At 34.8% G+C, this 18,721-nt stretch overlaps 1 protein-coding gene across 1 annotated transcript in view; it reads right to left on the bottom strand.

Annotated features, from left to right (window-relative positions):
- Positions 1-18,355, bottom strand: part of LOC101898375 (uncharacterized) — a 137,432-nt gene extending 119,077 nt beyond the window's left edge. The window contains exon 1 of the mRNA XM_059121135.1: positions 17,882-18,355. The gene's annotated coding sequence lies outside the window, so the exon portion shown is untranslated. The remainder of the gene's footprint in view (positions 1-17,881) is intronic.
- Positions 18,356-18,721: the final 366 nt, after the last annotated feature.

Genomic DNA, 18,721 nt, shown 5'->3' with positions numbered 1-18,721 from the left:
TCCTCTGACCCAGAGGACTACTTTTTTTATAGAAAAAAATTCCTCTGACCCAGAGGACTACTGTTTTTTATAGAAAAAAATCCTCTAATCCATAGGCCTACTTTTTTCTATAGAAAAAAATTCCTCTGGCCCAGAGGACTACTTTTTTCTATAGAAAAAATTCCTCTGACCCAGAGGAATACTTTTTTCTATAGAAAAAAATTCCTCTGACCCAGAGGACTACTTTTTTCTATAGAAAAAAATTCCTCTGACCTAGAGGACTACTTTTTGCTATAGAAAAAATCCTTAATGTACCCTCTGAGGAAGGGAATGCCTTCCTCAGGCTCCCTTTCAACCAATTTTTCACTGATTCTTATAAATCATGGTTCGAACCCCCCTTGTAACAGGTGAAGAGAAACTACAGAGAGGTTCCCACTCAAATTGTTGTTATTTTTGTTACCACAAAGTGGGGAACTGCTCCACTAGCACCCAACTTGTAAAATCGATTTAGATGACCTTCAAAGTTTGGAAATTTTCAAAATCTTAGATTTCAACACCCACATTTATCAGGGTTAAATCTCCCCAGTTAATGGGAGAACAGAATTTATAAAGGGAGATAAATTTCAAAATATAAGAAAATCAAATATGTTTTTTTTTTTAATTTATTTATTTACTCCCTGAATACGTGATCATAAAGTATTGAAAATGGGACACGCAACGTTTAGATTATTATTTCTATATTGTTTTAATAGTGGATTTGTGCTAATTTGTTAGGCTTAGACTTGAATTTGATATTTCTTCAATCCATTTTTTTACCCCATAAGTTTAATAATATTCCAAATATTTCCCATTCAAATGTGGCATGCCACAACAAACCAAAATAGATACCATTTAAGTAATTGTAATTATGATTTTTTTTCTCTCTCTCTCTCCCTCTCTCTCTCTCTCTCTCTCTCTCTCTCTCTCTCTCTCTCCCACACATAATCGATAATCTCAATTACAAAATTTTAATAAATTTAATTAGTTTTGTGTATTTATGAAATACCAAAATTAGTTCATCACAGTGGATAGACAGACAGGCTGACAGACAGGCTGACAGACAGCCAGTCAGACCAGATGTTATCGATGATATCTGTGAATAATACTGGCTGACAATGAATCAAATCAAGCTAATTGATTTCAAAATCCAAAAAAAAAAGAAACGAAATGAAACGAAATATTCATCGTGTCCTTAGTCGTTTGTTGATTGATAACGAAATCAATTTTATTGTTGATGATTGATGATTTTGTCCACCAAAACGGGGAGGACAATGGCCAGAACTTTATGGTGCTGGCAATTGTGTTTGCCATTGTTTGTGTCGCTCTGTTGTCGTCGCAGTCCATGTCCTGGCAGCAAAAAAAAAAATAGAATGAAATTGGAAAATTGAAAATGTATTGTCATAAATTCATTTTTGCAAATAAATTAAACGTTATTGAGTAATTTTCGCTCTCCTCTTTTTCGTCTGGGTTTTATTTTTTGGCGGGTTAGTTTGCCAGCAATTATTTGGTTTTTTTTTTCAGTTCGTTTGCACAAAAATATTAACAGGAGGGTGTGGAGCCGTCAGCCAGCCATCTATTGCACCAAATCGGGGATTATGAAATGTTGTTAGCAATGTTTGCTTTCTTATTATCCTTTTTTTTTGAAAGAGGGGAAAGAATGTGTGTGTTCTGTTGCCAGCATGAAGGTGTTCGTTTTTTTTTTTTTTTTGCTCCAGCTTTTCGTAGCAGTTTTCCACGCCAGCTCTGGTAATGCCTTAAGAATTCGGGATTTTCTATTTGTTGTTGTTGTTTTTGCTTTTGTATCCCAGCATAGCAAATGTATTTTGCGTATAAAATATTAAACATGAAATTGAAAAAGAAATGCAAAAAAGGATCAACTCGTTCTCTGCGTGTCGTTTATAGATTCATATTTATTTTTCATTTGGGTGCCAAGAAAAGAAATAAAAATCATCTTCAAACTTCAAAGTTTTAACTTAAAATGTGTATTCCGTAGAAGTTAAGGAGTTGATGTTTTTGTGAGTGAAACTGTCGTTAAAAAAGGTGTAGATAGAAAATTTGCATAAAATATTCCTCTGCCACTATTTTCTTTTCTTTTTTTTTATCCTGCAAGGGTTACGAAATCAAGCCAAAATCACAAAGTCCGTCTGCAAAAGTAATTTTTAGATACATTTGAGCTTTGGACACCTTAAATCTTTAATTACATCGGTCCAGTAATTGGTCCTTCAAAAATATCCTTAAAAATAATTCCATGGTTAGGGATCTGTTGTTCAAAAAAAAATCGGAAATCCACAAGGGAAAAAATATTTTTAAACAAGTAAAAAATCAGTAAGTTCGGCTGGGCCTGCACGAATTGGGAAATTTTCAAGAAAACAAAGAATCTTAAAAATACTGAATATAGCCGTTATATTGGCCTCTATACGAAGATGTGGACCTACATAGGAAACTTTTGTCATAAACCATTGCAATATTCAACTACGGCACCCTCCGATATTCGATATTTTAACGATTTTAGGGACATTATTTACCGGAGTTGTTTTTTATTTCGTATTTAGAGCTCGTAATGGGAACTGCAGTCTATGACAGAAAATTGTCTGTGAAGGTCGAGGTCTTCATGTAGGTCCCATATATTAGTACCTTCGGCATTTTGACGATTTTAGGTACATTATTCAGCGAAATTGTTTAAAATTTAGATGTTCCTAATATGTACTACAGCCTGTAACAGAAAATTGTCTATGCAGTTCTCGATTTTGAGCCTATTAGTCCTAAAAAAATATTCTAAAATATCTGAGTTTACAAGCGTACTAAAGCATTTAGGTGAAAATTTCGCAGAAAACATGTTATTCCTGATAGAATTCCAGCGTTATAGTGTGATTTCTTTATATTCGGCTGGAAAACCACAAGTGGCTATCATTAGAGCACTCCAACGTTTAAATGTGAATAAATCTTTTTTGTCTCGTACCATCGCTCGTTACCGTGATACTGGTAGCGTAGCTAGACGTCAAGGACACAAGAAAACAGCAACATCAACAGAAATGGTTCGAAAAGTAAAGAAGCGATTTTATCAAAATCCGCGTCGCAGTGACCTAAAAATGGCTCGTGAACTGAACATATCACAATATTCCATTCGGCAAATATTGAAAACTGAGCTCGTGGTAAAGCCATTGAAATTCCAAAAAATGCAAGAACTTACACCGCAACAGAAAGAAAATAGACTCCAAAGAGCTAAAGAGTTGAACTGCCGAATTTGGTTTTCTCCGATGAGAAAGCATTCGTTGTCCAGCAGTTTGAAAATAGACAAAATGATCGTGTTTACTTGTCAAAGAGGTCAGCTGAAAATGTGCACCTTCTTCGGTTGGCCACCAGAACTCAAGCGCCGGCCATGGTGATGGTGTGGGCCGCCACCAACAGCAGATGGTCGCTCTCCGCTCGTAATAAACGACCGTGGCATCAGAATAAATGTCGAATATTATCGCGAAAATGTTCTGGAGGGTGTATTAGAGCCTTGGGCACGCAAACATTTTGGCCGCAGACCGTGGACATTCCAACAGGACCCACCCAAGAATGGTTACAAAATAAGGTTCCTCGCCTCATTTTCAGCGCATAATGGCTATCAAAATCTCCGGATACCAAATCCGTTGGACTATTGTGTCTGGAGTATTTTGGAAAGCAAGGTTGGCACAAAAAAATACCAAAGTGTCGATCATCTCAAGCAAGCACTTCGCCAGGAATGGGCCAAAATACCACAGATCAACATTCGGGCAGCGTGTGTCGGTTTCATTGGCCGTTTGATGGTCATAATTCGTGCCAAAGGTGACCAATTCGAAGAAATCTAAAGTTATTCTAAAATTTGATGCTATTTCCGATATTTTTTGCTTTCATTCAATAAAATTTAAAGAAAAAATGTAGAAATTATGGCGTTTGAGTTTGTTGCAGTTTTTTTAATCTCATCCTGTATAGTCCAAACCTGGCACGTCGCAATATTTATATCGTATTTATTTAGTTCCAATATGAAATGAACAATATTGGCCCATTCCTGCGGAACCTTCTCCATAGAGGGTCAGCAATTTGAATAATCATAAAAGAAGTCAAAGTAGGCAAAACGAACTCCTTTACATCAATAATGGCAAGCCTTTTCAGTTTGACTTTTGGCTACGAATGCCAATAATTGCTGATTTCGCGTTTTGTGAACTTCATGGTAATTAAAAATGTTGATCCGCTTTGGGGAACGAATGGACCGATATATTTCATCTTTATACCAGATCTTCTGTTAAGAGAGACAGTGGAATGTGCCGAAATGTACTCTTATTTCACATTTTTTAAGAGTTATATTATTTTGATCCTTTGTGAGACAGGTACTGCATGGAGCAGACCAATATTGCCCAATTTTACATCTGACCTAGGACTGATAAAAAGTATTAAGATTTGGAAAGTTTGCACAAAATTGGATAATTATTTCTTGTTTTATGAGTTAAATTATTTTCTGTGAAAATATTAGCCTTTTGTGGGGGAGGTACCAGAAGGAGTGGATCGATATCGCCCATCTCCGAACTCGATCTAAGTTTGATAGAAGTATTAGAATGTACCAAGTTTGGACCAAATCGGATACTCTCTTCGAGAGTTATCGTGCTCATTAGTCAGACAGAAGGACTGACGGATATCGCTAGATTGACTCCAAATGTTTCGAAACGGATTCGGTCCAAAGAGACCTAGGGTCTAAGACCGTTATTTCGACTAGGCACGTTTTGACCGTATCAAATAATATATACCCTCTCTAGCCATATGACTGAGGGTATAAAAAATCAACGTAGAGCGTCAATGGTCAATGAAAAAATATTTTCAAAAATCCGCTTTTAAGATCGTTTTAACCAAAAAAAAGTCCCCTGTCCCCTAAGAAATGTTAAAAAAATAACTCACTTTCTTGGCCCTAATGGTCTTTCAAAAAACGTTTTTCCAAATTCACTTTGTTGGGTCTGATGATCACAAAAAAAATAAATAAATAAAAGTCCGACTTGGTCGCTCTGATGGTCCGCGTAATTCAACAATTCCCAAAGGCTGGATCTGATGGTTGGATGGTATTTTTAAAATGTCCATGTTTTTGCAATCTTATGGTACTTGAAATAATATTTCAAAAAAATCAACGTTCAAGGCTGTGGATCGATATTGCCCATCTCCGAACTTGATCTAAGTTTGACAAAAATTTTAGGATGTACCAATTTTGGACCAAATTGGATACTCCCTTCGAGAGTTATAGTGCACATCAGTCAGACAGACGGATGGACGGACATCGCTAGATCGACTCCAAATGTACTGAAACGGATTTGGTCCAAAGAGACAATTGGCAGATTTAAGCGAATTTTACTCCCACTCAAAAACCGAGCAAAACCTCTTATTCGGGTGGCATAGAAAACTAGAGTTCACTCGATTTCTGGTATACCCCCAAGAATACTTCTTCGAAGAACACCCTCGAATTCATTTCGAAGTTATGGTTTAAAGCAAAACATGATTTCTGGTCTAAGTTTGGACAGTACAGCTTATAACCAAAGGGTTATAATTGCAAAGAGGCTATGTAAATTAATATCGAACAACATTTTTTCTATGCAAAAAACAATAGCCAACCTCCCCTCCAGCCATGGTAATGACAACCAATTAATCCAACAATTTGCCTTAAAGTTTCCCCTAACAAAACATTCCTAACTACAACGGAATCCGAAAACTGAACTGAACTGAGAACAAAATCAAAGCATAACAAAAATTAAGGCTCGCGGCAAAATAATTGGCCATTGGACCTCAATCAAGTGAAGTTATTGGATGACAAACAATGGCAACAACAACAACAATGATCTAATCTGGCATATGCTTTACCGTAGGTATGGACTGCAAACACACACACACACACACAGAAAAAAAGAGAGATTTGTGACCAATTTATGGTTTGTTACTGGACACACACCCACACAGATACACATACGCACTCTGCCATTAGCGGAAGACCAGGCCTTGGTTGAACAAATGACCCCAGGATATGGCTTGACATATGTAGCCAAAAATGAAATTAAATTGTCTTTTATTGTTAAGGAATGCAAAGAGGAATGTCAAGTATGTCAATGAAAGAAACGGACATTTTTTCCCTTCTTTCATTCATTCTTTTAGTCTTCCTAAGGACCGATCCGAAGTTAAAGTTATTGTAAAATAACCGGAAAGCCCTGCTAATACGAGTGTGTCAACTACACATTGATGATTATAACAATTTAGCAAATGTTTTATGTTGGCTGTTGGTGGTACACTTTTTCAATCACTTCCTGGCAGCCTAATCGCTGGCACACAGACACACTCACACACACAAGCACACGAGTGAGGACTCCTCTCTCCCACACACACATGCTCGGAATGCCGACCACTTGACAAATAATACAAAGGAATTTGCCACACAAAATGTCTCAATCACTTGGGACAATGTCTTCTTGGTCGGTCGTTTGGTCGGCAGGCACCTTTGAAGATGTTACTCCAATTCTCGGGCTAGGGTGATAAAGTGTGTGGGTGTGGGTGTGGGTGAGTGTGAGTTTGGCACACATTCAGCCCCAGCTAATGGCTGATGATCACGGAAGTTCCACCAAACATAGAAAGAAACAAAAAAAAAAACAACAGCAACTCTGAAAACAAAGCGAGGTTAAATATGAATACTCCGAACTCGATGACTGGATGGATGACTATGATGATGATACATAGATGGCAGGCTGGCTGCCTGACTCAGTGGATGGATGGATGGATGAATGCCATGCATGGCTGACTTGGTCCATATGACTAAAAGCCTACCACTCTACGCGCTGCCCCCGAACACCCACACATACATATGGGTATAAGCGAAAAATAACAACAACAATATTAATATTTCTTGTTTCAATTTGAACCGGGCTAAATATAGCCGTCATATTTTTTTTTAATTTTTTTCGCCAGTCATGTTTTTTTTTTCGTTGTCTTTGGCCAGAATATTTTTTCCGCTCAGCTTTTGGTTGCTTTTCCAATGTGTTGTCATTCCATTACGGAAAATTGCAATAATCTCTTCGCGATATGCCTGTAATGGGGTGGCGATGATGGTGGCGGTGTTGGTGGTAGTAAATACAGATGATATATATGTTTGTATGTCTGTAAATGGCAAGTGGAGCAGGCAAGTGAACTGCTGCCGCAATGGAAGAAACAGGCCGATCTTTTTTTGTTGGAGGGGCAGGAAGGCAGGCAGTCAGGGAAAAAATGTACAAAATATTGCAAATTACATACGGTTTGATTACATTTTGTACAACACGTTTTGAGTATGTTTGTTAAAAGTACACAATCACGCTCCCACTCATGGCGCACACATTTGCATTGCCGACGAACGGACGGACGGACAGATAGATAGGCAGACAGGCCAAAATGCCGGATAGGTTAACACGCGCCTGCATACTTTATACTCTGATGCACAGTGTCAGATAATGGGCTCATTATGAGATTAAAAGTTCGTTCCATTTAAAAAGTAATTAATGTGATATTAATTACAGTGGGACAAAATATAGCAGACAATAAGTACAGAAAAAAAATTCATAAACAAATTATTTTAAATTTTTGAAGAATATTTTTTCAAGTACCAACAGACCATCGAACGGGAATTTTTTCAAGGACCAACAGACCATCAAACGTGGATTTTTTAAAGAATATTTTTTTCAAGGAGCAACAGACCATCAAACGTGGATTTTTTAAAGAATATTTTTTTCAAGGAGCAACAGACCATCAAACGTGGATTTTTTAAAGAATATTTTATCAAGGACCATCCGAACAATAAACATGGATTTTTTAAAGAATATTTTTTCACGGACCATCCCAACGTGGATTTTTTAAAGAATATTTTTTCAAGGACCAACAGAAACGTGGATTTTTTAAAGAATATTTTTTCAAGGACCAAAGAAACGTGGATTTTTTAAAGAATATTTTTTCAAGGACCAACAGAAACGTGGATTTTTTTAAAGAATATTTTTTCAAGGACAAACAGACCATCAAATTTGGATTTTTTAAAGAATATTTTTTTCAAGAACCAAAAGTCCATCAAACATGGATTTTTTAAAGAATATTTTTTTCAAGGACTAACAGACCATCAAACGTAAATTTTTTAAAGAATATTTGTTTCAAGGACCAACACACCATCAAACGCGGATTTTTTAAAGAATATTTGTTTCAAGGACCAACAGACCATCAAACGTGGATTTTTTAAAGAATATTTGTTTCAAGGACCAACAGACCATCAAACGTGGATTTTTTAAAGAATATTTTTTCAAGGACCAACAGACCATCAAACGCGGATTTTTTAAAGAATATTTGTTTCAAGGACCATCAGACCACCAAACGTGGATTTTTTAAAGAACATTTTTTCAAGGACCATCGGACCATCAAACGGGGATTTTTTAAAGAATATTTTTTCAAGGACCAACAGACCATCAAACGCGGATTTTTTAAAGAATATTTGTTTCAAGGACCAACAGACCATCAAACGCGGATTTTTTAAAGAATATTTGTTTCAAGGACCAACAGACCATCAAACGTGGATTTTTTAAAGAATATTTGTTTCAAGGACCAACAGACCATCAAACGTGGATTTTTTAAAGAATATTTTTTCAAGGACCAACAGACCATCAAACGCGGATTTTTTAAAGAATATTTGTTTCAAGGACCATCAGACCACCAAACGTGGATTTTTTAAAGAACATTTTTTCAAGGACCATCGGACCATCAAACGGGGATTTTTTAAAGAATATTTTTTCAAGGACCATCGGACCATCAAACAGGGATTTTTTAAAGAATATTTTTTCAAGGACCATCGGACCATCAAACGGGGATTTTTTAAAGAATATTTGTTTCAAGGACCAACAGACCATCAAACGTGGATTTTTTAAAGAATATTTTTTCAAGGACCAACAGACCATCAAACGCGGATTTTTTAAGGAATATTTGTTTCAAGGACCAACAGACCATCAAACGTGGATTTTTTAAAGAATATTTGTTTCAAGGACCAACAGACCATCAAACGTGGATTTTTTAAAGAATATTTTTTCAAGGACCAACAGACCATCAAACGCGGATTTTTTAAAGAATATTTGTTTCAAGGACCATCAGACCACCAAACGTGGATTTTTAAAGAACATTTTTTCAAGGACCATCGGACCATCAAACGGGGATTTTTTAAAGAATATTTTTTCAAGGACCATCGGACCATCAAACGGGGATTTTTTAAAGAATATTTTTTCAAGGACCATCGGACCATCAAACGGGGATTTTTTAAAGAATATTTTTTCAAACACCAACAGAAACGTGAATTTTTTTAAGAATATTTTTCAAAGATCAATATACACGTGGATTTTTAAATATTATTTTTTCAAGCATAAACATAAAAGTGTATTTTTTAAAGAATATTTTTTTCAAGGACCAACAGAAACGTGGATTTTTTTAAAGAATATTTTTTCAAGGACCAACAGACCATCAAACGTGGATTTTTTAAAGAATATTTTTTCAAGGACCAACAGACCATCAAACGTGGATTTTTTAAAGAATATTTTTTCAAGGACCAACAGACCATCAAACGTGGATTTTTTAAAGAATATTTTTTCAAGGACCAACAGACCATCAAACGTGGATTTTTTAAAGAATATTTTTTCAAGGACCAATCAAACGTGGATTTTTTAAAGAATATTTTTTCAAGGACCAATCAAACGTGGATTTTTTAAAAAATATTTTTTCAAGGACCAACAGACCATCAAACGTGGATTTTTTAAAGAATATTTTTTCAAGGACCAACCCCACAATAAACTTGGATTTTTTAAAGAATATTTTTTCAAGGACCAACCCAACAATAAACGTGGATTTTTTTAAAGAATATTTTTTCAAGGACCAACCCAACAATAAACGTGGATTTTTTTAAAGAATATTTTTTTCAAGGAGCAACAGAGCATCAAACGAGGATTTTTTTAAAGAATATTTTTTCAAGGAGCTACAGACCATCAAACGTGGATTTTTTAAAGAATATTTTTTTTCAAGGACCAACAGACCATCAATCGTGGATTTTTTAAAGAATATATTTTTTTTAAGGACCAACAGACCATCAAACGAGGATTTTTTTAAAGAATATTTTTTTAAGGAGCAACAGAGCATCAAACGATGATTTTTTAAAGAATATTTTTTCAAGGACCAACAGGAACATGGATTTTTTAAAGAATATTTTTTCAAGGAACAACCCCACAATAAACGTGGATTTTTTAAAGAATATTTTTTCAAGGAACAACCCTACAATGAACGTGGATTTTTTAAAGAATATTTTTTCAAGGAACAACCCCACAATAAACGTGGATTTTTTAAAGAATATTTTTTCAAGGACCAACAGACCATCCAACTTGCACTTTTTAAAAAATATTTTGTCAAGGACCAGCAGACCATCAAACGTGGATTTTTTAAAGAATATTTTTTTCAAGGACCAACAGACCATCAAACGTCAACTTGATCAACTTCTATTTTTCAATATTTTTTCAAAGATCAACTTGGTTTTTTTAGACTATACTTCAAGGATCAACGTGGAGTTTTTAAAGAATATTTTCCAATGATTTTTCAAGATTTTTTTTCAAGGACCATTTGACCAATTATCGTCGATTTCTTAAATTTATTTTAGGGATCAGAACTATCAAATTAATAAAGAATAATTCTTTTAAAGGACTTTAAGCCTTGATTATTGAAGAACATTCTTTCAAAGACCCTCTAGTACCTTTTTGAGAATATTTTTTTTCAAGGATTCTCCAGGCCATAAACTGGATTTTTTAAAGAATACGCTTTGAAAGGCCCTCAAGTTCATCCAGGCCAAATACGTGGATTTTTATAGAATATTTTTTTCGACGACCTTTTTAAGAATTTTATTCAAGGAACATCAAACTAAAAATCTTGAATATATCATTTGATTCGGCTAAAATGTGCCTCATCAAAATAACAGTTTTAGACCCAAGGTTTCTTTGGTCGAAATTTGTTTAAGGACATTTGGAGTCGATCTAGCCATGCCCATCCCTCTCTCTGTCAAAGACATAGAAGTATAAAGATGGGACAAGACAGAGTCAAAATATGGCAACCCTGTGAAAAATACCTCTGTTGTTATGATATCGTAACAACATAGTTACCAATGTTAAGCAATTTAAACCGCTAAGGCAGTATGCAATTATTTGGAAAGGTATATGGAATAGAATTTTGAAACCAATATTTTGGATTATCCAAACTTTTATTTGTCATTCTTTCTTATAGTTGTGTTTTTTATATTAACATGCCTTTGTCATGAGCTGTTATTCAAGGTAGTATAGCCACAAACCATTTGCTCAGAATGCATTTTGTCTAGTCTTTACCATTTTAGGTCTTTGTCTCTGTCTGTGCACACGATAACTCTCGGAACATCTAATTTGGTCGAAAACTATTACTTTGTGATACTTTTACAAAATTTAGACTTCCGCAAAAAAGGTAAAAAATTTTTAAAGAAAATTATTTGCTCTATAATTCTCCAAGCAGAAATCCAATTGCGCTCAAACTTCGAACATATAAATAATTGATTCAGCCTTATGTTAGGTGGTAAAATGGAAAAAAATCGATTCAACCCTAATTGAACCTCCCTCTTAAAATAAAAATGTTAACCAAAAATAACTCTAGTTAAGTGTAAAATCAGTATCCAACTTTAATCAAATCTTATTTTATGGGAGTACACAATGCTGTTCAGACTATTATTGAAATAAGTTAAAGCCAGAATCGAGTATGGGCAATATTGCTCCACTATGAATGAAATTATGAGGGTATATATCGTCCACCTACTGAAACTCGCTGAGTTGTTTTGAATACATTTCAGGAAAAATATAGTTATTAATTTTTTTGAATACTGTCATACACCTTCCGAACACTGTGCAATCGGATGCACACATATGTTCGTAAATAAAACTTATGTCGTCGTTATTGTTGACACATGTACAACGTATAAACACAAACATACGTGCATACACACACACACACCCGCACAAACGTGCATACATTCGTGGTATATGTAAATATGGCAAATATATAGATCAAATAACTATTTTTAGCCAGTGACAACAACAGCAAGAAAAATGTTAATAGACCTTTTTTCTGTGTGTGTGCGTATGTCTGTGTGTGATGTAGCAAAAATCTGAAATTGAATATAGCAGCAACAACAACGACAACGATGACAACGTTGTCGAAGGCGCTCCATGAAGTTGTTGCTATTCAACATTATTGGTAGAGATAACAGCTTAAAGTTTTGTCCATGTCCAAAAAAAAAAAGAAAAAGAAATTAAACAGATACAGTGGAATATGTTTATGATGTTAATGAATATTTATTAATTGCATGTCACAATGGAGTATTTGGTACCAAAGAGAGTCAGTCATGGACATAACTTTTTATACCCCCTACAATATGTAGATCTCAGAATGTCATATTACATCCATTTCGGCAAGATAATACGTTTTGAACACACAATTTTTTTGTAAAAAGGGTAAGGGTCAGAGATTAGAGAAAATATTATTTTAATACTACCGAATACCTACCTCAATAATATAAAATAAATTCAGAAGTAGTCTAAGAAAGAAGAAGCATTCTCCGATTATTCTACAGAATTAATAATGAAATTGAATTATTTTTCGTTAATTACTGTTCTAAATTTTTTAAAATGATAACAATGTTAGCAAACGAAGTATGTCTTAAGGGTACGAATGTAATTTACATTCCTTGACACCAGGCTGGTGTCAATTTGAAAATGAGCCACCAGACACAGGTCCATCTTTTGTGGTAACTCCACTATTAGTAGATTTTTTTTTTATTTTTTATTCTTATTTATTATTTTGATTATTTTTATTTGGGAATTAAAATTAAATATATGGACACACATTCCACAGGCGATGAAAATTTTAAAAAATTGATACGGGATGAAATTAATCCCTGATTTTCCCAAACCTAAGTTATATGGAGAAAAGTATTTTCCGGATTAATTGCAAAAAAAGTTGAATGATATTAAAAAAGCAAGATTTCTTAAAGTTATCAACAAATCTCACTATGCGAAATGTAATAGAAATAGGGAAATGTTGAGTATTCTGGCCAACAATAGTTGATCTATTTGAAAATATTTTGAATTTTTAAAATTTTATTGCTTAGCAACATTAAGTATTGCTTAGCAACATTAATGCCACAATCTTTTTTAATTGGTATCAAATATTTTCCTGGTAAACATTGCTACACTACTCTTTCTCACTCACTCTCCACTAATAAACAAACGTTGTTTTTATAAAAACAACAATAACGGGATTAAGCCTACCTATTTTGCAACAACAAAATTGCGAATTTATTAAAATAATCTTCACGAATTTCTCGTCTGTAAAAAATTATAAAATACTTGTTAAGAAACTTTCGAACCAAGAATGGATATGCTCGAAAATAATTGTAGATTTGTTTAAATCATTCTATAAAAAAGCAGTAAGTTCGTCGAGGCCGAACCCCTCCACCATTTGAAACAAATTTGGAAAGTAAAAAAAAAAAATCCATAAAAAATGCTGTTAAAATCTTAAAAATACCGAATATAGCCCTTATATAAGGGTCTATACGACGTGGACCTACATAGGCTTTGTTTGTCATAAGCCATTACCATATTCAAATTCGAAATTTAAAATAAAAGGTAAATAATGTAGCTAAAATCATCAAAATGCCGTATATAGGGAGGTACTGTTATATCGGAGCTATATGAAGACCTGGCCCTGCATAGAAAATTTTCTGTCACAGGCTGTAGCATTCATTACGAACATCAAGTGTGACATCTCCAACAATTTCGGTAAGTATTGTACCTAAAATCGTCAAAATACCGAATATAGGGAAGGGATATATGGGGCCTATTCGAAGACCTGGACCTGCATAGACAATTTTCTGTCACAGACTGTAGTTCCCATTACGAACTCTAAATACGTAATTTGAAACTACTCCGGTGAATAATGACGCTAAAATCATCAAAATACCGAATATTGGGAGGTATCGTTATATGGGGACTATATGAAGACGTAGACCTGCACAGACAATTTTCTGTCATAGGCTGTAGTATCCATTAAGAACTTCAAATGCCAAATTTAAAACAATTCCAAAAATCGTCAAAATACCGAATATCTAGATGTACCGTTATATGGGGGCTATATGAAAACGTGGACCTACATGGCCAATTTACGAACTTACCTACCTTCTGGCAAAATAAACATGTGTGCAAAATTTTAGCCTTCTATATCAATTCGTTCGAAAGACAGACGGACAGACAGACAGGCAGACGGACATCACTAAATCGATTTAGAATTTTACGCGGATCAAGAATATACATACTTTGTTGGGTGTGACATGAGTATTTCGAGGAGTTACAAACGGAATGACAAATTTAATGTACCCTCCATAGTATGGTGAAGGGTATAAAATTGCAACCAAAATAATTCTGTTATTGCTATCAGTAATATTGTCAAAGACACTATATACCTAAGATACAACGATTCCAAAGAATCATTATCCGAAATATATTTAAGTGAGGGAAACATGGCCACTCTATATAGGTAACTTCACAGTGCGTATATACGTATATACGTTCTGCTTCATTTTTCCTTTATTTATTTTTTTGTTTTTGCACAGTGTAACCAAATATATAGGACAAAAACCAAATGAACTGATAAGGATTGTTGGCTCCTCCGAAACCATGGAATATCTGCCTCACATCCTTGTAAAGAATAAATAAAAGGACTTCGTTAAAAAAAAAAAAAAAAAAAAACAATAAAAACAATGACTATTTTGCAACAAAAAAAAATAATTTAAGCTATTTAGAATATTTCAGAAATCTACAATTTTTTATACACTCTGCCACGTTGCTACAGAGAGAATATATAATTTGATACGGCCAAAACGTGACTCATCGAAAAAACGGCTTAGACCCTAGGTCTCTTTGGACCAAATCCGTTTTAGGACGTTTGGAGTAGGTCTAGGGGTTTCCGTATCAAATATTGAATAATAATAAATTTAATAAAATAGGAAATAAGCATCCGATTGTCTTTTGTCGCTCATCCCAATATTTTGATTGGCAAAAGATCTGGCGTGAAAATTTATAAGGGGTCAAAGTTTTGAATATTTCAATTTCTTGAAATGCGAAATAAGCACCCGATTCTCCTCAAATTTCACACATCTCAATATTTTTATTGGCAAAAGATCTGATGTGAATATGGGTTATAACGGTCCACATATTCTGGTAACTCTTTTGAATAAATATATATCTCATAAAATGTGAAAGGAGCAACTGATTCTCATCACATTTCACACATCCCAATATTTCCATTGACAAAAGATCTGGTGTGAAGATAGGATGTATCAATACAATTCTTTCGTGCCAAGTCAAAATATAATTAAATATACGAAAATTGCTTGTTTTTATAGCCCAAATTTTCTTTAGTCCGAAACAGTTTATATTGAAGCAGAAATATTTATTGAGGTCATATATATATTTTTTTAATTAAAAATGAAATTTTATAAATATTACTTTTCAACCGTTCCCTGAAAATTCGCATCGTCAATTTAAATAAATTTCCCAACATCTGAATTTTTATATTTTATTGTTTTTCATCCAAACACAAGTAAAAAAGCAGCCAATTTCGGTCGAGCCGAACTTTTAATACTATTACTACTCTTTTGAAAGAACTTAAAATATTTAAAAAAAAATTCATCGTAAAAAACCTCTCAAATGATAATCCGTAAATGGCGGCTTTACGAAGACGTATTCCTTCATAAACGAACTTCAATTACGGAGTTTAAAACAACTTTGGTGAATAATACCGCTAAAATGATCAAAATGCCGAATATCGGGAGGTATGGTTATATGGAGGCTATACTAAGACATGGACCTACATACGTGTTTTTTTGTCATAGGCTGTAGAACGTATTGTGAATTTTAAATACGAAATTTGAAATAATCCCGGTAAAAATATCGCTAAAATACACATCTGTGTACGATTTTATTTCATTTTGTTCGAAAGATATCATGATTACAATAGACAGACAGATGGTTGGAATTTTACGCTGATTAAGAATTTATATACTTTGTTGGGTTTGACATGAGTATAAACGGAATAACAGAGTTAATATACCCTCCATAGCATGGTAAAGTGTATAATAAACCACCGGGTATTGAAATTGAATAGGTCATATTTCAAAAGATAGCTTCAATAAAATGTTTCAATTTAATTCACAAAAAAAAAACTCCAACTCATCATCTCTTTATCCCCATATAAATATTGTAATTTGAGCCAAACTAAAACAATTATCGCGGCCAACAAATTCATTCCAACCAAGTTCGACTGTAACTAATGCTCGAAATGCCAATGATGTTGTCCGAAAACAATCTAAACGAGAGGAAGAAAGTCATCAACTATGAAGTTGGCCAGAAACAAAAAAAAAAAACTACGAATGAAATACAAATTGTGTTGTGTGAGAAGTTGTTAAGAGGTTCCTCTTCTCCACATGTATGTGTGTGTTGGCATCTCTCTGTGTGTGTAAAATTATATTATTATTTTTTTTGTTTTGCAAATCATTTTATGCCACCACACACACACAGCCTAACACACTCTCATGTATTGTAAATTTTTATGGAGCAAACTAGGCAAATGAACAGAGATATATAAACAAACAAACAAACGACGGAACGACATACAAACATTAGAGACAGACAGAGAGACACATAGGCATACATACAATCAAATCATCTCATCTCTCACCCACTGGGTTACGATTAATGAAGTGTCAGCATTAAAAACATGCGACTAAAAAAAAAACGTCGGAGAAGGAAGGCGAAGAAGGCTACTTCTTCTTCTCAATGGTCCCCAAACAGAGTCAGATTCAGAGTCACAACAACATCGTCATCGGTTGTTGGTTGTTGTTATTTTGTGTTGTGGTAGTTCTTCAGCTTTGTTGTGTAGTTGCTGTTGTTGGCCATAGCCATTGTAGAATATTATGATGATGGTGATGGCCTAGCCAGGCACTTACTCACTCACTGAGGCAGTTGGTCGGTCGGTCGGTTGGTTTGTTGGTTGTTTGGACCACAGTTAATGTAACACCAAACAAGCAATCCAACTTCAACTTCTATCCATCCATCTATCCAGTCAACCTTTGGTTTAACATCCAGCCAGGCTGGTAGTAATAGAGAGTTGTGGATAGAGGGCAATAAAACGGAGTAGTACCGTGTGTGTGGGGGGTGGTAGGTCAATCGTGACTCTCCGTCAGCAGGCACCCCAAAAGCGCCACCGAAGAAGAAGTTGGAGAAAAAAAAATCAGCACTACCTCCTCCGGCACTGTATATGATTATTAAAAGTGTATATGAATGGGATTTTGGGCTTCAATCAACAAACCATGCAATCCAACCCAACGAACCAGCCTGCCAGCCATCCCAGCCAGCCTTTTTTGACTTTCCTTTTTCTTGCGCGAAGAAATCGAGAGGGGGACAACTTTTTGCTCTTCAGCTGAAGTAATGAAATGGTACACATTTATTCACTCACTCACTCGCTCGCTCACTCAATGAAACACTTTGACACCATGGCCTTTTGGCACTCTTCAATGGACTCTTCAAATCGCATTTTTTTCCTTTTGCAATATTTTTCCTTTGCGTTTTTTTTTTCAAATTTTTGTTTGGCACTTTTTTCCAGGAAAAATTTTATTTACGATTTTTTTTTTCAATAATTCTTCGGAACTTTTTTGTCAAACTCCCGTACTTTAAAATAGTTATACATATTCAGTCGTGCGTGTATTTACCTTTTTCTAAGCCACTTTTCCGATAGCCCGTTTGTTGCAATTTCCTAGGAATTTGTTTTCAACATAGCCACCAACACTTGCCTTTTTTTTTTGCTTTTGTTGCTCTTGGGACCCGCAAAAATTTATTTTGTTTTAATTTTTGCAATTCTTGTTTTATTTTTTCTTTGATTTTCTTTTTTTTACTTCACTTTAACAAAAAAACTGCTCCATGAAAATGTTGTGGATTTTGATTTTGCTGGCGTTTTAGGGATAATGGAAAATTGTAAAATAAAATGGATTTTGTCGCACGACTTCTTCGTTCGTTCGTTTCTGGTCTTCTTTTGAAAACAACGTTCAGCAGCAAACTGAAAATGTTGATTTTACTACAGCATCCATACAATGGAGCCGACGTGGTCGTAGTCGTCATAGCCATCGCAAAACGCCATCGTCGGGTCGGGTATACGACCAAAAACCAAAAAAAAAATGGCAAATTACAACAACAAAATTCACACAACCAACAGGCAACCCAACCAAACCAAACGAACACTCAGCCAGCCAGCATTTTGTTATGTTCGTTCAAATCCATAAACTTTACTCTCATCGCATCCAGAAAATACAACAACATCATCAAATCACAACCACAAAGAGACAACAACAACAGCATATCTCTGGTATTGAAGGAAAGTTTTTCCTTCATCCGATTTTCTCTATAAATGCTTTACTCCATGCTCTAGTGCTCCAACACGTTTGCTCAGAGCAAACAGATTCTCCAATAACCCAAAGAACCACGCAGCCAACCGACCCGCTCCCATAAACCGACAATCTCATTCACTTTTCACCAGATTTTCCTTTCCTTCCTCA

The sequence above is a fragment of the Musca domestica genome, unplaced genomic scaffold, assembly GCF_030504385.1.
Source record: "Musca domestica strain aabys unplaced genomic scaffold, Musca_domestica.polishedcontigs.V.1.1 19, whole genome shotgun sequence".
NCBI classification, from domain to species: Eukaryota; Metazoa; Arthropoda; class Insecta; order Diptera; family Muscidae; genus Musca; species Musca domestica.
The sequence above is the reverse complement of the archived record's forward strand: the minus strand, read 5'-3'. Positions and strand labels throughout refer to the sequence as shown.